Source organism: Salvelinus fontinalis, chromosome 15, assembly GCF_029448725.1.
Source record: "Salvelinus fontinalis isolate EN_2023a chromosome 15, ASM2944872v1, whole genome shotgun sequence".
In the NCBI taxonomy this organism is placed as follows: Eukaryota; Metazoa; Chordata; class Actinopteri; order Salmoniformes; family Salmonidae; genus Salvelinus; species Salvelinus fontinalis.
Genome location: NC_074679.1, coordinates 35,788,952 through 35,804,683, shown reverse-complemented (window position 1 = coordinate 35,804,683; position 15,732 = coordinate 35,788,952). Strand labels below are relative to the sequence as shown.

The 15,732-nt window shown below is 41.5% G+C and overlaps 1 protein-coding gene across 1 annotated transcript in view; it reads right to left on the bottom strand.

Moving 5' to 3' along the window:
* LOC129811877 (leucine-rich repeat and fibronectin type-III domain-containing protein 5-like) overlaps nucleotides 1-15,027 on the bottom strand; it is a 45,688-nt gene extending 30,661 nt beyond the window's left edge. Inside the window, exon 1 of the mRNA XM_055863580.1 lies at nucleotides 14,007-15,027. The gene's annotated coding sequence lies outside the window, so the exon portion shown is untranslated. The remainder of the gene's footprint in view (nucleotides 1-14,006) is intronic.
* Between the last annotated feature and the right edge of the window lie 705 nt (nucleotides 15,028-15,732).

Sequence of the window (15,732 nt, the reverse complement as noted above, 5' to 3'; positions counted from 1 at the left end):
TTTTGGCCGCCATGTTGGGTTCTCTGTGCGTGAAGGAGAGGTGTGATGATTAATAAGGATCCTGTCTTTAATGGCCCTCTGGTCAGCTATGATGTACACCCTGTTCAGGTTACATAACCTGAACATGTATAAAAAGCCATAACATTTGATGACGGGTTACATATTCCACCGGCAGTGTGTTGTGCCTCCGCGTCGATCACTGAGAATACGATGTGCTGTTTTGTAACTCCTATTAAACATATTAAACTGTGTCTGCTGAGAAATAAAGACAAACGGTGTAGGATTTGTCCACCCTTCGTGAAAATGCTGCTAGGTCTGTCCATTTATCTATGAAAACAATATGGAAACATATTTTTTTTTACAAAATACTATTCCCATGTTTGTGCCCTTAAGTGTGGTTTTCCTAGCACTATGGTTTGATAGTTTGCTGCTGTTCATGCAATGTCTACAGGCCCTACAATATTATTTTTGTTCATTCCGATGCTAAAGGCTTAGCAATGTCATGAGCTACTGAGACATTTTTGTAATTAACTGTGTTAGGTAGAGTTTGTGACTGACTGCTCAGATCTAAGTAGTGTCATTCTTGCGTTTCACACTCTTGGGCCTGAGCAGTGCTAAATGTGCTAAAAGGTTTCTCTGTCATCCTGGTGAGTACAGGCAGTGACTACTCTCTCCCTCCGTGCCTGGCGCACAGACACAGCACACCATGCAATGCTGATGTCCCATCCCAGCATGCAATGTGTCATTAAGATTCCCCTCTCGAGTCATCACACACGCCCCAAACCAGCACCAACACACTAACCAACCCAGCTCAATCATCTGCCAGTCTCACCACCCATCTCACCACCCATCCCACCACCCATCTCACCAAGCCTCGATCAAGCTCAAAAAGCAAACTCCCGTCTGCACTTTAAAACTATTTCTCAGATAAGCCCACTCTCTCTCTTAATCAATAAAACTGGTGCATGCTAATGATTTCCTTCCTCTGAAGGTCAAGCAGACAACCTGCAAATGACTGGCGACGGAAAGCAATAGAAACCAGTGAAGGAGAACAGAGATAGATGCACTGTGGGCTTATCCAATACATGCAGGGCCTCATTAAAGGGTCATTATAGGCATAATCTCTCTCTATCTCTCTCTATATACAGTGGGGCAAAAAAGTATTTAGTCAGCCACCAATTGTGCAAGTTCTCCCACTTAAAAAGATGAGAGAGGCCTGTAATTTTCATCATAGGTACACTTCAACTATGACAGACAAAATGAGAAAAAAAAATCCAGAAAATCACATTGTAGGATTTTTAATGAATTTATTTGCAAATTATGGTGGAAAATAAGTATTTGGTCAATAACAAAAGTTTATCTCAATACTTTGTTATATACCCTTTGTTGGCAATGACAGAGGTCAAACGTTTTCTGTAAGTCTTCACAAGGTTTTCACACACTGTTGCTGGTATTGTGGCCCATTCCTCCAAGTAGATCTCCTCTAGAGCAGTGATGTTTTGGGGCTGTTGCTGGGCAACACGGACTTTCAACTCCCTCCAAAGATTTTCTATGGGGTTGAGATCTGGAGACTGGCTAGGCCACTCCAGGACCTTGAAATGCTTCTTACGAAGCCACTCCTTCATTGCCCGGGCAGTGTGTTTGGGATCATTGTCATGCTGAAAGACCCAGCCACATTTAATCTTCAATGCCCTTGCTGATGGAAGGAGGTTTCACTCAAAATCGCACGATAGATGGCCCCATTCATTCTTTCCTTTACACGGATCAGTCGTCCTGGTCCCTTTGCAGAAAAACAGCCCCAAAGCATGATGTTTCCACCCCCATGCTTCACAGTAGGTATGGTGTTCTTTGGATGCAACTCAGCATTCTTTGTCCTCCAAACACGACGAGTTGAGTTTTTACCAAAAAAGTTATATTTTGGTTTCATCTGACCATATGACATTCTCCCAATCTTCTTCTTGATCATCCAAATGCTCTCTAGCAAACTTCAGGCGGGCCTGGACATGTACTGGCTTAAGCAGGGGGACTCATCTGGCACTGCAGGATTTGAGTCCCTGGCGGCGTAGTGTGTTACTGGTGGTAGGCTTTGTTACTTTGGTCCCAGCTCTCTGCAGGTCATTCACTAGGTCCCCCCGTGTGGTTCTGGGATTTTTGCTCACCGTTCTTGTGATCATTTTGACCCCACGGGGTGAGATCTTGCGTGGAGCTCCAGATCGAGGGAGATTATCAGTGGTCTTGTATGTCTTCCATTTCCTAATAATTGCTCCCACAGTTGATTTCTTCAAACCAAGCTGCTTACCTATTGCAGATTCAGTCTTCCCAGCCTGGTGCAGGTCTACAATTTTGTTTCTGGTGTCCTTTGACACCTGTTTGGTCTTGGCCATAGTGGAGTTTGGAGTGTGTACTGTTTGAGGTTGTGGACAGGTGTCTTTTATACTGATAACAAGTTCAAACAGGTGCCATTAATACAGGTAACGAGTGGAGGACAGAGGAGCCTCTTAAAGAAGAAGTTACAGGTCTGTGAGAGCCAGAAATCTTGCTTGTTTGTAGGTGACCAAATACTTATTTTCCACCATAATTTGCAAATAAATTCATAAAAAATCCTACAATGTGATTTTCTGGATTTTTTTTTCTCATTTTGTCTGTCATAGTTGAAGTGTACCTATGATGAAAATTACAGGCCTCTCTCATCTTTTTAAGTGGGAGAACTTGCACAATTGGTGGCTGACTAAATACTTTTTTTGCCCCACTGACATATTTCATCACTATCTCCCCGGAAGGTAATTAGAGAGTGGATGAATATTGTTACTGTGAGAAAACAGAGGAGGAAGGAAGGAGTGGCAGTCTGGAGATTCTGAAACAAATACATATGATATGTGGCACCGCACTGAGCGGGTGGGATCACTCACATCAAAGCAATGTTAATTCACAATAAGTAAGAATGGGCTCAAAGCTTTCTATTTCATTCCTGTCAGCACAGTGTGTCATGCAGCCTGTCAACATTTAAACTCAGCTGCTGCAATGGGCCAATGCAATGGGTTTTGCAAAAAACATTTGCCTTTTTGATATGACATAATGATCTCTAACATTAAACACAAGCTGGTTCACCATTTAAGGAAGTAGTCGTACGTGGAGCATTCACAGTAAGCATGGTGTGCTGAGCAGACAAATAGCATTACCGTGGATAACTACTAAAGCCATGGCAGCAGAAGCTAAAATGGTGTGGGTTTAGCATTATTAGCCCACTATGCATAGATACATAGATATAAAGGTATGGCAGCATGGCAGATTAAGCTGATCTCACATAGTTCTAGTCCAAGGACCCAGCCAGGTAATTCAGCAATGGAAAAATACAAAGAAGTGTAGAATAATTATAATTGTAATCTCTCTCTCCCTTTCCCTCTCTCTCATCAATTCTCTTCCTACCTCTCCCGCTGCCCATTGGGGTACTTACCCAATTTAGTAGCTCCACAATAACACATTGACATTAGGTTTGATAAAAGCCCAATCTAACTTCATGCGATTTATAGAGTTTCAGTCATGCACTGCATTTAACTGTGTTCACACTCAGACAGAGCAAATACTTTGGAGTGGAGACTGTCCTATCATCCTTTCACCTGTACTCATGGGTTTATTCAACTCAATGCCCTAACTTACTGGGCTCCTCCAAACACTTTCCTCTAATGCAAGAAATACTTCAAATATCCCCACCACAACCACCACCACGGCATTAACATTATCTCTCTCTCACACACTTTCTCTCTGTCCTGAGATATTTGGCTTCCTCAATTATTCATCTCCTAATCTTCTGGCTACTCTTTTTTTTTTTTGTGTGTGTTTTTCTTTAAGTGCATCGGGGAGAAATAATACATTACATACAGTATTTAGTATTCAAACTGTTACTCGGGTCACAGAAAGAGAATATTAACCTGTTTCCATAAGAGTGCATGCTCAAAGGACCTAAAACTAGTTGGTGTTTGATCAATCGTTTTCATGTAGTTTTTTATTTTTCATTTTATTTTCTCAATAACCACCATACATAAACAAAATACAATCAACAGAGGAACACACATTTCAACAAACATCAATTACATCATACCTGTTCATACCCACATGTTCCCACAGCAACCATACATATCATGTCTCACAACCACACTCCCCCTCATCCTTCATCCCCCGGAACATTCCACCAACCATTTTCAAATGAGAGAGATAGTGCAGGGACCTACATTTGTACTCAGCACTACTGTCTGCAGGCTAATGGTACATTAACAAAAGTATGTGGACACCTGCTCTTCGAACATCTCATTCCAAAATCATGGGCATTAATATGTAGTTGGTTCCCACTTTGCTGCTACAACAGCCTCCACTCTTCTAGAAAGGCTTTCCACTAGATGTTGGAACATTGTTGCAGGGACTTGCTTCATTCAGCCACAAGAGCATTAGTGAGGTCGGGCACTGATGTTGGGCGATTAACTGACTCACAGTCTGTATTCCAATTCATCGCAAAGGTGTTTGATGGGGTTGAGGGCTCTGAGCAGACCAGTCAAGTTCTTTCACACCAATCTCGACAAACTATTTCTGTATGGACATCGCTTTGTGCAACGGGCATTGTCATGCTGAAATAGGAAAGGGCCTTCCCTAAACTGTTGCCACAAATCTGGAAGAACAGAATCCTATCGAATGTAATTGTATGCTGTAGCATTAAGATTTCCCTTCACTGGAACAAAGGGGCCTAACCCAAACCATGAAAAACAGCCCCAGACCATTATTCTTCCTCCATCAAACTTTACAATTGGCACTATGCATTGGGCCAGGTAGCGATATCCTGGCATCCACCAAACCCAAATTCGTCCGTCGGACTGCCAGATGGTGAAGCGCGATTCATCACTCCAGAGAACGCGTTACTACTGCTCCAGAGTCCAATGGCGGCGAGCTTTACACCACTCCAGCTGACGCATGGCATTGCGCATGGTGATTTTAGGCTTGTGTGTGGCTGCTCAGCCATTGAAACCCATTTCATGAAGCTCCCGACGAACAGTTCTTGTGCTGATGTTGCTTCCAGAGGCAATTTGGACCTCGATAGTGAGTGTTGCTACCGAGGACAGACTATTTTTCTGCGCTACGCGCTTCAGCCCTCAGTGGTCCCGTTCTGTGAGCTTGTGTGGGCTACCACTTCGCGGCTTAGCCGTTGTTGCTCTGAGACGTTTCCACTTCACAATAACAGCACTTACAGTTGACCAGGGCAGCTCTAGCAGGGCAGAAGTGTAACAAACTTTTTTGTTGGAAAGATAGCATCCTTTGGCGGTGCCATGTTAAAAGTCACTGAGCTCTTCAGTAAGGCCATTCTACTGCCAATATTTGTCTATGGAGATTGCATGGTTGTGTGTTAAATTTTTATACACCTGTCAGCAACAGGTGTGGCTAAAATAGCCAAATCAACTAATTTACAGGGGTGTCCACATACTTTTGTATATATAGTGCATGACCCCATCCTCATTGAAGCAATAGATACCATTATAGTATTACACTGTGGCTTCTATATTGAATACAGATGTGCACAAAGCAATTCCAATTCATTACTGTGTGTGCAGCAATATGGGGGCTGGCTCCCAGAGAGCACTCAGATGCACCATAAAACCTAAAACCCAACCTTCGTTATCGCAACGCATCAGGAATAGTTGTTATCTGATCTCATCTCTGATAAATACACTGCATGTCTGCATTATGACAATTCCCAACAATAATCCAACAATGAGTATGGTTCAGGCCACATTGCCACAGAATGAGAGAGCCATTCTGTCAATCGACAACAGGCATGAATAATAGAAGATGAGCCAACCAGGGCAGATGGCTGCCACCTCATAGGAGTTGGGGATTAGGGTTGCATGCTCCATCACACTAAACGTGATATATGACAGACATACAAACTGTACACTGTACCAGGCTGGCTACCTGCTCAATGTGCATCATTAACAGTGTCCTAAGTACATTGCTAAGGAACACCACTATTCATGCATGTATTCATATCCACCAGGAAACTCAATCAAGCCCAGCTAAAGTGTTTGAAATAAACTCATTTGAAGGTCTGGTACAGTGCAGGTCTGGACTGTACCTGGTTAATCACTAGCAGTGTCTTGAGAATGGTTCCAAATGATCATCAGTAATCACAGTGATATACACACACAGCTATATAAAGCAATATATCAGCTGTGCTAATCACACCAAACTGTTCTGGGAACAGACACCAGGTGGTCCAACCAGCTCAAAGCACCATCAATGATCCATATGGTTTCAACCACGGATCGTTTTGTTGGTTGTTTGGAAAATGCAATAAATACAGTACATTTGTGGTTTTGCTAATTGCATTAAAACTGAAATCACAAGATTAAAAAAAAATATATATAGTACCAGTCAAAAGTTTGGACACACCTACTCATTCCAGGGTTTTTCTTTATTTTTTACTATTTTCTACATTGTAGAATAATAGTGAAGACATCAAAATTATGAAATAACATATGGAATCATGTAGTAACCTAAAAAGTATTCAAAAAATTAAAATATACTTTATATTTGAGATTCTTCAAAGTAACCACCCTTTGCCTTGATGACAGCTTTGCACACTCTTGCCATTCTCTCAACCAGCTTCATGGGGTAGTCACTCGGAATGCATTTAAATTAACAGGTGTGCCCTGTTAAAAGTTAATTTGTGGAATTTCTTTCCTTCTTAATGCATTTGAGCCAATCAGTCGTGTTGTGACAAGGTAGGGGTGGTATACAGAAGATAGCCCTATTTGGTAAAAGACCAAGTCCATATTATGGCAAGAACAGCTCAAATAAGCAAAGGGAAACGACAGTCCATCATTACTTTAAGACATGAAGTTCAGTCAATATGGAAAATGTCAAGAACTTTGAAAGTTTCTTCAAGCGCAGTAGCAAAAACCATCAAGCGCTATGATGAGACTGGCTGTCATTAGGACCACCACAGGAAAGGAAGACCCAGAGTTACCTCTGCTGCAGATGATAAGCTCATTAGAGTTACCAGCCTAAAAAAATGTAGCCCAAATAATTACTTCAGAGTTCAAGTAACAAACACATCTCAGCATCAACTGTTCAGAGGAGACTGCTAAAATTAGGCCTTCATGTTGGAATTGCGGCAAAGAAACCACTACTAAAGGACACCAATAAAAAGAAGAGACTTGCTTAGGCCAAGAAAGACGAGCAATGGACATTAGACCGGTGGAAATCTGTCCTTTGGTCTGAGGAGTCCAAATTTGAGATTTCTGGTTCTAACCGTCGTGTCTTGTGAGACGCAGAGCAGGTGAACGGATGGTCTCCGCATGTGTGGTTCCCACCGTGAAGCATGGAGGAGGTGTGATGATGTGGGGATGCTTTGCTGGTGACACTGTCTGTGATTTATTTAGAATTCAAGGCACACTTAATCAGCATGGCTACCACAGCATTCTGCAGCGATACGCCATCCCATCTGGTTTGTGCTTAATGGGACTATCATTTTTTTTCAACAGGACAATGCCCCAACACACCTCCAGGCTGTGTAAGTAAGGGCTATTTGACCAAGAAGGTGAGTGATGGAGCTGCACCAGATGACCCGACCTCAACCCACCAGGTCGCAGTTGTAAATGAGAACTTGTTCTCAACTAGCCTACCTGGTTAAATAAAGGTGAAATAAAATAAAAAATAAATTAAATTGAGATGGTTTGGGATGAGTTGGACTGCAGAGTGAAGGAAAAGTAGCAAACAAGTCTTCAGCATATGTGGGAATTACAAGACTTTTGGAAAAGCATTCCAGGCGAAGTTGTCATCAAGGCAAAGGGTGGCTACTTTGAAGAATCTCAAATATAAAGTATATTTGCATTTGTTGAATACTTTTTTGGTTACTACATGATTCCAAATGTGTTATTTCGTAGTTTTGATGTCTTCACTATTATTCTACAAAGTAGAAAATAGTAAAAATAAAGAAAAACCCTGGAATGAGTAGGTATGTCCAAACTTTTGACTGGTACTGTATAATCAGCCCTTTAGAGTAATATAGTTTAGAAGATGAGGTGGCGTCAGCTGGGAAACACTGTGTGACGGTGCTGTAGTGAGCCAGAACGGCTCTGTGCAGTAGTTTCATGTAGCTCTGCCTCTATCACAGCCAAAGCCTTGTAGCTGTACAGATTCAGTTTGCCTATTCAGTTTTTGTAGCTCTGCCTCTATCTGTCACAGCCAAAGCCTTGTAAAGGGCTTATCCCATCAGTGGTGTGTATAGTCTTGTCTAATATGTCATAGCAGGTTACGGCAGGGTCCATGTGTGTCCCTGGGCAGATTAAGGCTTGGCAGAGGAGAACATATCCCCACCTATTCACTCTAATCTCATCATACTACAGAAAGTCAGCCCAGGGCCTTACAAACTACAATTTACACAGAGACACAAAAAGCTGTTAGCTAACTACAATACAATGAGATTAGAAAGATATTATTAGGATATGTTTGTATTTACAAACACCAAATAGTCAGAGAATATTGTGAATTTTGATATATTTTAACTAAAAGTGGCTAAACCACAAATCATGAAAGATTCTACATTATCTTGAAATATTGTCATTTTTGGTTGTTAAACCTTCCAGATCTTGTTTATGAATATTCACTTTTTAAAACAGGAACTAAGATTTTATTGTCATTTCATTTGGGATTTAACACAGTGCACATCAATCTATCAATATTTTAGAAACTAGGGATCAGTGCCTCGTCAGTCAAATACGTAATAGCATTACAGACTCACTGGCCTTCACCACAGAAACTATTACCATTCCTGACTACCACTTTTCTCCTGTTTAAACCGGCGGGTTGTAGCTGGATGAAAACAATTTGCCGCTGTCCCCTTGACAGCTCATTATCACAGACAAACATCCCTCAAAGTACCTCCCACTCACAGACAGAGAGAGGAACTCATTCTAGTCACCCCATCACACTGACAAAGATCTCACCCTGCATCAACAACTTGAGGGACACCAAATGAAAGAAAAGAAAACATTGAAATACCTGGTGGTTTTAATTAGTTGTTACCAGATGAGGTTTTCTCCTGCACTAATGAACAGTAAATCCTCCACAAGCTTTAGGACTCCAAAGCTTCCTATGGTTCTATCTAAAGTATGCCTGTTTGATTCGATGCTGTCTTTAAAATAAGATCAATTGGGTATCAGTGTTTTGTCTATACTATCTCTGCAAAAACTCTCCCAAATACTTGCTGCCATTATATATCACAAACCAATATTGAAAGGACAACATGTATTCCTTTCTTCAAATCCCAAACAACAAATGATAATATAAATCCATGTGGTGCTTCTTATCAGTCAAATAAAGGTATTGTATCACCTCTCTAGGTGATCCTGGAGCATGGGTTTAGACTAAAGGGATCAGTAGAGCAGTCTTCAACCATACTAGGTGTGTAGCCAGTGTGTCATGGGTTAAACACGACCACCAGGGTCTATCTACATCTCATCTGGATCATTGTCATACAGAGATCATTATTAACTGACCTCAACATATCATCAGACCCCCAGTGTAGACCAAACTAAATAAACTAAAATAAACATATCATCAGACCCCCAGTGTAGACCAAACTAAATAAACTAAAATAAACATATCATCAGACCCCCAGTGTAGACCAAACTAAATAAACTAAAATAAACATATCATCAGACCCCCAGTGTAGACCAAACTAAATAAACTAAAATGAACATATCATCATACCCCCAGTGTAGACCAAACTAAATAAACTAAAATAAACATATCATCATACCCCCAATAAACTAGCCATCCTGCAGCTTCTACAGGACCTAGTAGACCTGATCCACTGATTGGTGTTTAATTAAACAATTTATAATTAAATGTACACATACAGTAATCCATCCTGGCCCAATCGCTATTAACCTAGAGGGGGGAATTCCGACCAGAGTTAAGCGCGAGTAAATGGAATGTATTTCGCTCATTACGTTTGGGGTGGAGATCAAAGAAATGAAGGTGTGGCAGAGGTGTGTCTACAGATGATGTATTCTGACCCCAGAGTCGCGGGGGGGGGGGCACCAGAGTTAGGATGTGTGGTACGCCACTGCTTCTGTGTGGTTGTTCCTGAGGATTGCTAATAATAGTGGATCATAGTAGGATAACGTATTACAAGTACATCATTTGGAAGACGTAACCTATTTCAATCATTATGGAACGCAGACCATGCATGGCAGTTTTAACCTGGAGCCTGGTGCACGGTTCACGACAACTGTACCGTTGTCATCACAGTTCCATCATTAGTGACAACTATTAGGGTACATTTACAGGACTACTCTTCAACCCTATTGTACACTTTTATCACCATCCAATATGTAATGGTTTGAACAATTGAATATGGAAACTTTCAGGATGATTCCAACAACTATATTTTTGATTCATCAATATATTTAGTGTGTAAAGGCTCTCCAAACCATTTTTTGCATTATTATGAATAAATACTTTTCTAACCCTAAATAATATACAAGATCAGAGTATTTTTTTATCTACCAATTGGTGCTGAAAAGGAGATGAATATACGTCTATTGACATGGCTTCTTTCATTGATCCCTAATATTCTGAACTGTTCTCCATATATTCTAGTGAGTCTGTCAAGAAAATTTAAATTAAAGGAACACCAAATAAAAAGGGATGGCTTTCGATAAATGTACTGAAAACCCTATTGAATGAAAACTCCCAGAGAAAATGTTGGCCAGCAAGTGGGAGGGTTTTTAGCGGTTGAATTATATCTATTCAGAGTGTGCAAGGTAACCACTCCTGCAAAGCCTGTTACCACCTGCATAAGGTAAGTCTGAATGCCAACTACTGAGACATACGTAGGAAAGGTGTTCATATGAAAAGGTGTACATTTCCTAAGTCTGGATTGGGCCCCTAGTGCTTAAATTCAATGCGGCCTGGTGACTTTTAGAATTGACTCAACAATCAACTCCTTGTTTAGCAATTAACAAATCATACAAACTAAGACATCCTTAAACTCAGTAAACACAGTATGCTAACAGATAAATTATTATCACAAAATCCAATGAGAACATCACATAAAGGTCACATACATTATAAATTCACCTCTTGCTCATAAGATTAGCAAACCTGTTTTGGGAGAAGCAAAACCTTCTGTATATTCAAGCAAACAGAGAAAATGGTTGCTGTCCATGGTGCTGATTGGATGAATGAGTTTGTAAACACTGTTGTGTGCACTCTACCATGCGGAACACAGACCAAGATTGAGGGGCTGTCCATGGTTCTGACTCCACCATAACACTTCCAGCTTCGCAAGCGTCTGACACAATCTCACTTGTAACTGTTCATGGAGCTGGACTCTTGGCCAAACCACAACAGTCACCACATCACCAGTTTCTTTGACACCATATGATGATTGCATAACACAGCATAGAGCATATACCACATCATGGTCAAACATACTATACTAACGCCTCTAGAAAGAATACACAGGCATGTTGGGTTACATTAACTCACCATTCATGGGTCACATGATGTTTAGCTGAGTCCTATGTCTAGTCTAAATTTCGAACCTATCCAGGTTTCTCCCACTAGAGCCATCAAGTATCTGCTGACACGTATCAGTCTCAGATATACATGTCTTGTCTCAGGTATCAATAAATGTGTTCAAAGCTGCCATGGTACGTCCTCACAGACTCAAAGGGAAAAAGCACACACATATCAAAGATCTAAAGACAGTGTAGTAGAGGACTGTAAGTACTTGCTGATCGTATGCTCTCTGTATGAAGTAATATTGGGCACCAGTGCTCCGCCTGTAAATGTAATAAAATATGTCATGGTAACTCCTCACACATGCACCCAGAGGGCATATCAAAGGCAAGATGTTATAGTAGACTATGTACTTGTTGAGCAACCAGGTATGTGGTGCTAATCCTGCCTGAAGGAGGATGTTGTTTTGCAGCGTTTGATTCCCTCAGTCCCCATATCACACTAACAGCAGGATCCTCATACCGTGCTCTTTGATTCCTTGGCTCGGGCTCACATCATCACGGGGTCTTAATCTCTACTAGCGTAATTAAAACAAGTCTCCGAGCTACAGGGATCGATGCCACGCCATCTCCAACATGCCAAATCCCACCCTGATTTTCAAAAGATAGAACTTTCAAATTATATCACAACAACTGAAGAGGTCCCTGGGTCTAAAATCAATACCTAATGCACTAGACATAATATTTGAATACATGCTACTTTGATAACCAAAGGTGTATTCCACGGTCCACTCCACCCTAAAAGGTGTATGGTAAAGCTGTGGTCGGGCAGTCTTCCCACCCCGTCCTCAGTGTTACCCAGCCCTTCAGAGCTGCAGCAGACAGCAGTATGGAGGGAGAATAAATTGAATTATAGCACCACCAGCCACTGGAAGTGGAGCTGCAGCTGCAGCTCAGTTTGCCTATATGGCTTTTTGCTCATAGGATAAGCAATACAGAATACCCTTACATACAGTACTAGTAAAAAGTTTGGACACACCTACTCGTTCCAGGGTTTTTCTTTGTTTTTACTATTTTCTACATTGTAGAATAATAGTGAAGACATCACAACTATGAAATAACACACGGAATCACGTAGTAACCAAAAGTGTTAAACAAATAAAAACATATATTAGATTATTCAAAGTAGTCACCCTTTGCCTTGATGACAGCTTTGCACAGTCTTGGCAGCTACCCTGCCCTATTAAGGATGACGTGTCGTGGGGTCTGAAGAATTGAAATATGACTTGTTTATCAGATTACATTTATAGAAGCGCACGTGACAACCATCATTGCGGAAATCAAAGAAAAGCCTTGTTAGAATAATATGGAATTCAAATGGTCATTGATGTAGTATATTGTACTCACTGGATAAAATAGTTCGTATGTGAAAATTGTACAAACATAAATACGCGCGCACGCACGACCACTGAGCTGAAGTGAATTTCCTTTGGGACACGATTCTTTGCCATTCTAAATCACATCCATACATTGCCTTTACCTATACAATGGAAATATACACTTCAGTTCATTTGTATCACCACCTGGTTATTATAGCATCATTTTGACTAATTTACATATTATCTCTGTACATATCATTCCAGTGATACATATCATTCCACTGCATCAAGAATACGTGGGTATGGTTATAATTATATCATAGCGCGTCTATAGCGGCAATTTGTGCCATGGTAGTGAGCATGATATATCGCTTAGGACGGGGCAAGAAGACGACGGCGCCTGAATCCTCTATCATCATTTGAGCATATGCCAAGGATGAGGACTCTTGTAACCTGCCTGGGTAGCCTACATTTATAAGGCTATACACACTTCATGGAGGGCATTTAGCGAAAATATCTATCGGGCTGAACTGGCATGGGAACTCAGCTCCCATATAAAATAGAGGTGATTTCAATCTAGCCCCTCATGACCGGGTGAGGCAGTGAAAGAGGGTGTCTACGTTATAAACCACCCTTCCCCCTTTCCACACACACACACACACACACACACACACACACACACACACACACACACACACACACACACACACACACACACACACACACACATCATTACCACCACCCAAGTATACCACCACATTCACCCAAATCAATTAGAGTTGGATCAGGTCTATGGATAGCAGTGACCTGGCCAAATAAGTGATCCCACTGCGTAATTTTTTATCTACGCCCAGACACTCAAATTGAAATGCAGTCAGACAGCCAGCATTCGTTCAAACGAACCATTATTTAAGTCTCGTTGTTTACGCTCCGTTGTTCCTGAATAACCGGTAATACTGAACACACCTGGTTTTCAACAACGTCCTGCTGGTTATCTGGCTTTAGAGCCCAATGGGTTCAGCCTTGAAACTCGGTCAACGAACGATGAAGGAAAACAAAAAGGACTGATGAAAATGTACAGACATGTACAAACATTTAAACAGTAAAAGTTTACCTTAAAAAGGAACGCCAGCCCTGCTCTGAGCACCGACGGTCAGGGGTATCGAATTTTCTCACATTTCATATTTTCCCATGTTCCAATTTTGTTTTGCCCCATTGGATTTAGGCTAAATTAGGCTATATCAATACAAGGTGCGCTGGATTTCAAAGCCCACAACTCTGCCCAGCCCATCTCTTCATTGTTCCCGAGTAATTTGACATCGGTCTGTGCTCCTCAGAACCCAATCCACTTGTGTTCCTTGTCTTTTCAGTTTAAAATAAAGATCCAAGAACACCAACACGAAGAGACAGTCAAAGTCCAACGCGCTTCGACAGAATCCTTTGGTGAAAAACGGGCGTTTGCTTTCCCCCCAGACTCGCCGAAGACCTTGCCATTCTCCTGCCGCTCGTCGACGCGCCTCACAACAGTAGAGGCTTTCCTCCGCAGTAATACCGGCTTGCTCTATTTAGCTGAGTGTACGTCTCTGCAGCCGAGTGCTATAAAGTGGCTGCTATGGGGAACTCAGATCAAATCTCAGCAGGGAGACCGTTGCACCGCTGCACCTTACGCGCACTTTCCCCGTTCTGCCTCCACCACGTAATCCACCGAGTGACCTACAGCGCGCTTGCCCTCCATCCAAGTTATCAAAAGGATAGGTCTTTCCGTCCCTCTTCTCCAGTTTATTCTCAGCTATTCAGCCCCGAAAAAGCGCGTAATTATCTAAATATATGCTGCTCAATAGTTATTACATTTAAAACCTCGACCAAAAAGAAACGTCCATTATGAGGCACAATTAACGGTTCTCTCCCATTGCCATCATTGTGCTTTTTCCCAATGCTCAGTTCTACCATTCCAGATGATTTAACAAACTAAGAGCTGCAGTTACTGGGACATGTGATGGTAGCTATTTTCCCTCTCCTTTCGATTGGAAAAAAAGTGAGGAAGTCACCACGGATTGGCTCAGAATCACGTTCGTTCGCACGCCTTGATTCAGCCTGTCTCCCAGTGGGACCTGCTAAGAAATGCTGGCGGTAGAGCCTTTGCAGGGCAGACAGAATATCATTGCAACGAACAAAAGATGGAAAGAACGACGCCTGACGGGCAATAGGACAGTCGCTGATGTAAAATAATAGGATCCACCGCGTAGGGCCTAATATTGTAGAAAACCAACTACACGCATCCGACTATTTTGTTGCATAACTTTTACAATTGAGTGTGAATAATAAAGTGTTGTGTTTTTGCACTAATAATTAAGATGTATACTGACTAGAATATAGGCTTATAGTGTTCATAGACTCTATGCCTTTACATAGAAGATCAACAGTAGCAATGGAAACTGAAGTCTATTGGGTAACTGCACTGAACATTGCAAGAGTAGGATATTGGCTTCATTAACATAGTAGGCTACCTGGTGTTATTGTATAGCCTATCATTCATATATGCACAGCAATGCTGATAAAATGGAAGTGCGAGGTCATTGTTGAGTGGGTTATCAGATTTCAGGTGCTGTTTTCTAGTGTTGTAGCTACAAGAGGTTGAAACATTTTGACAAAACATATTTTCCGTTTTAAGGGGTAATAAAGTACTGCTATTGTAATAGCTCAATAGCTCAAGTTGATTCTCAGTGAGCTCTTACAATAGCAATACATTCCATTGGATGTGACTCGGTGCCCTCAAACCAAGGCCTCTCCACTCAGAAGGAACATGCAGCTGAAACTACATTTAAAGTAGAGTTATTATG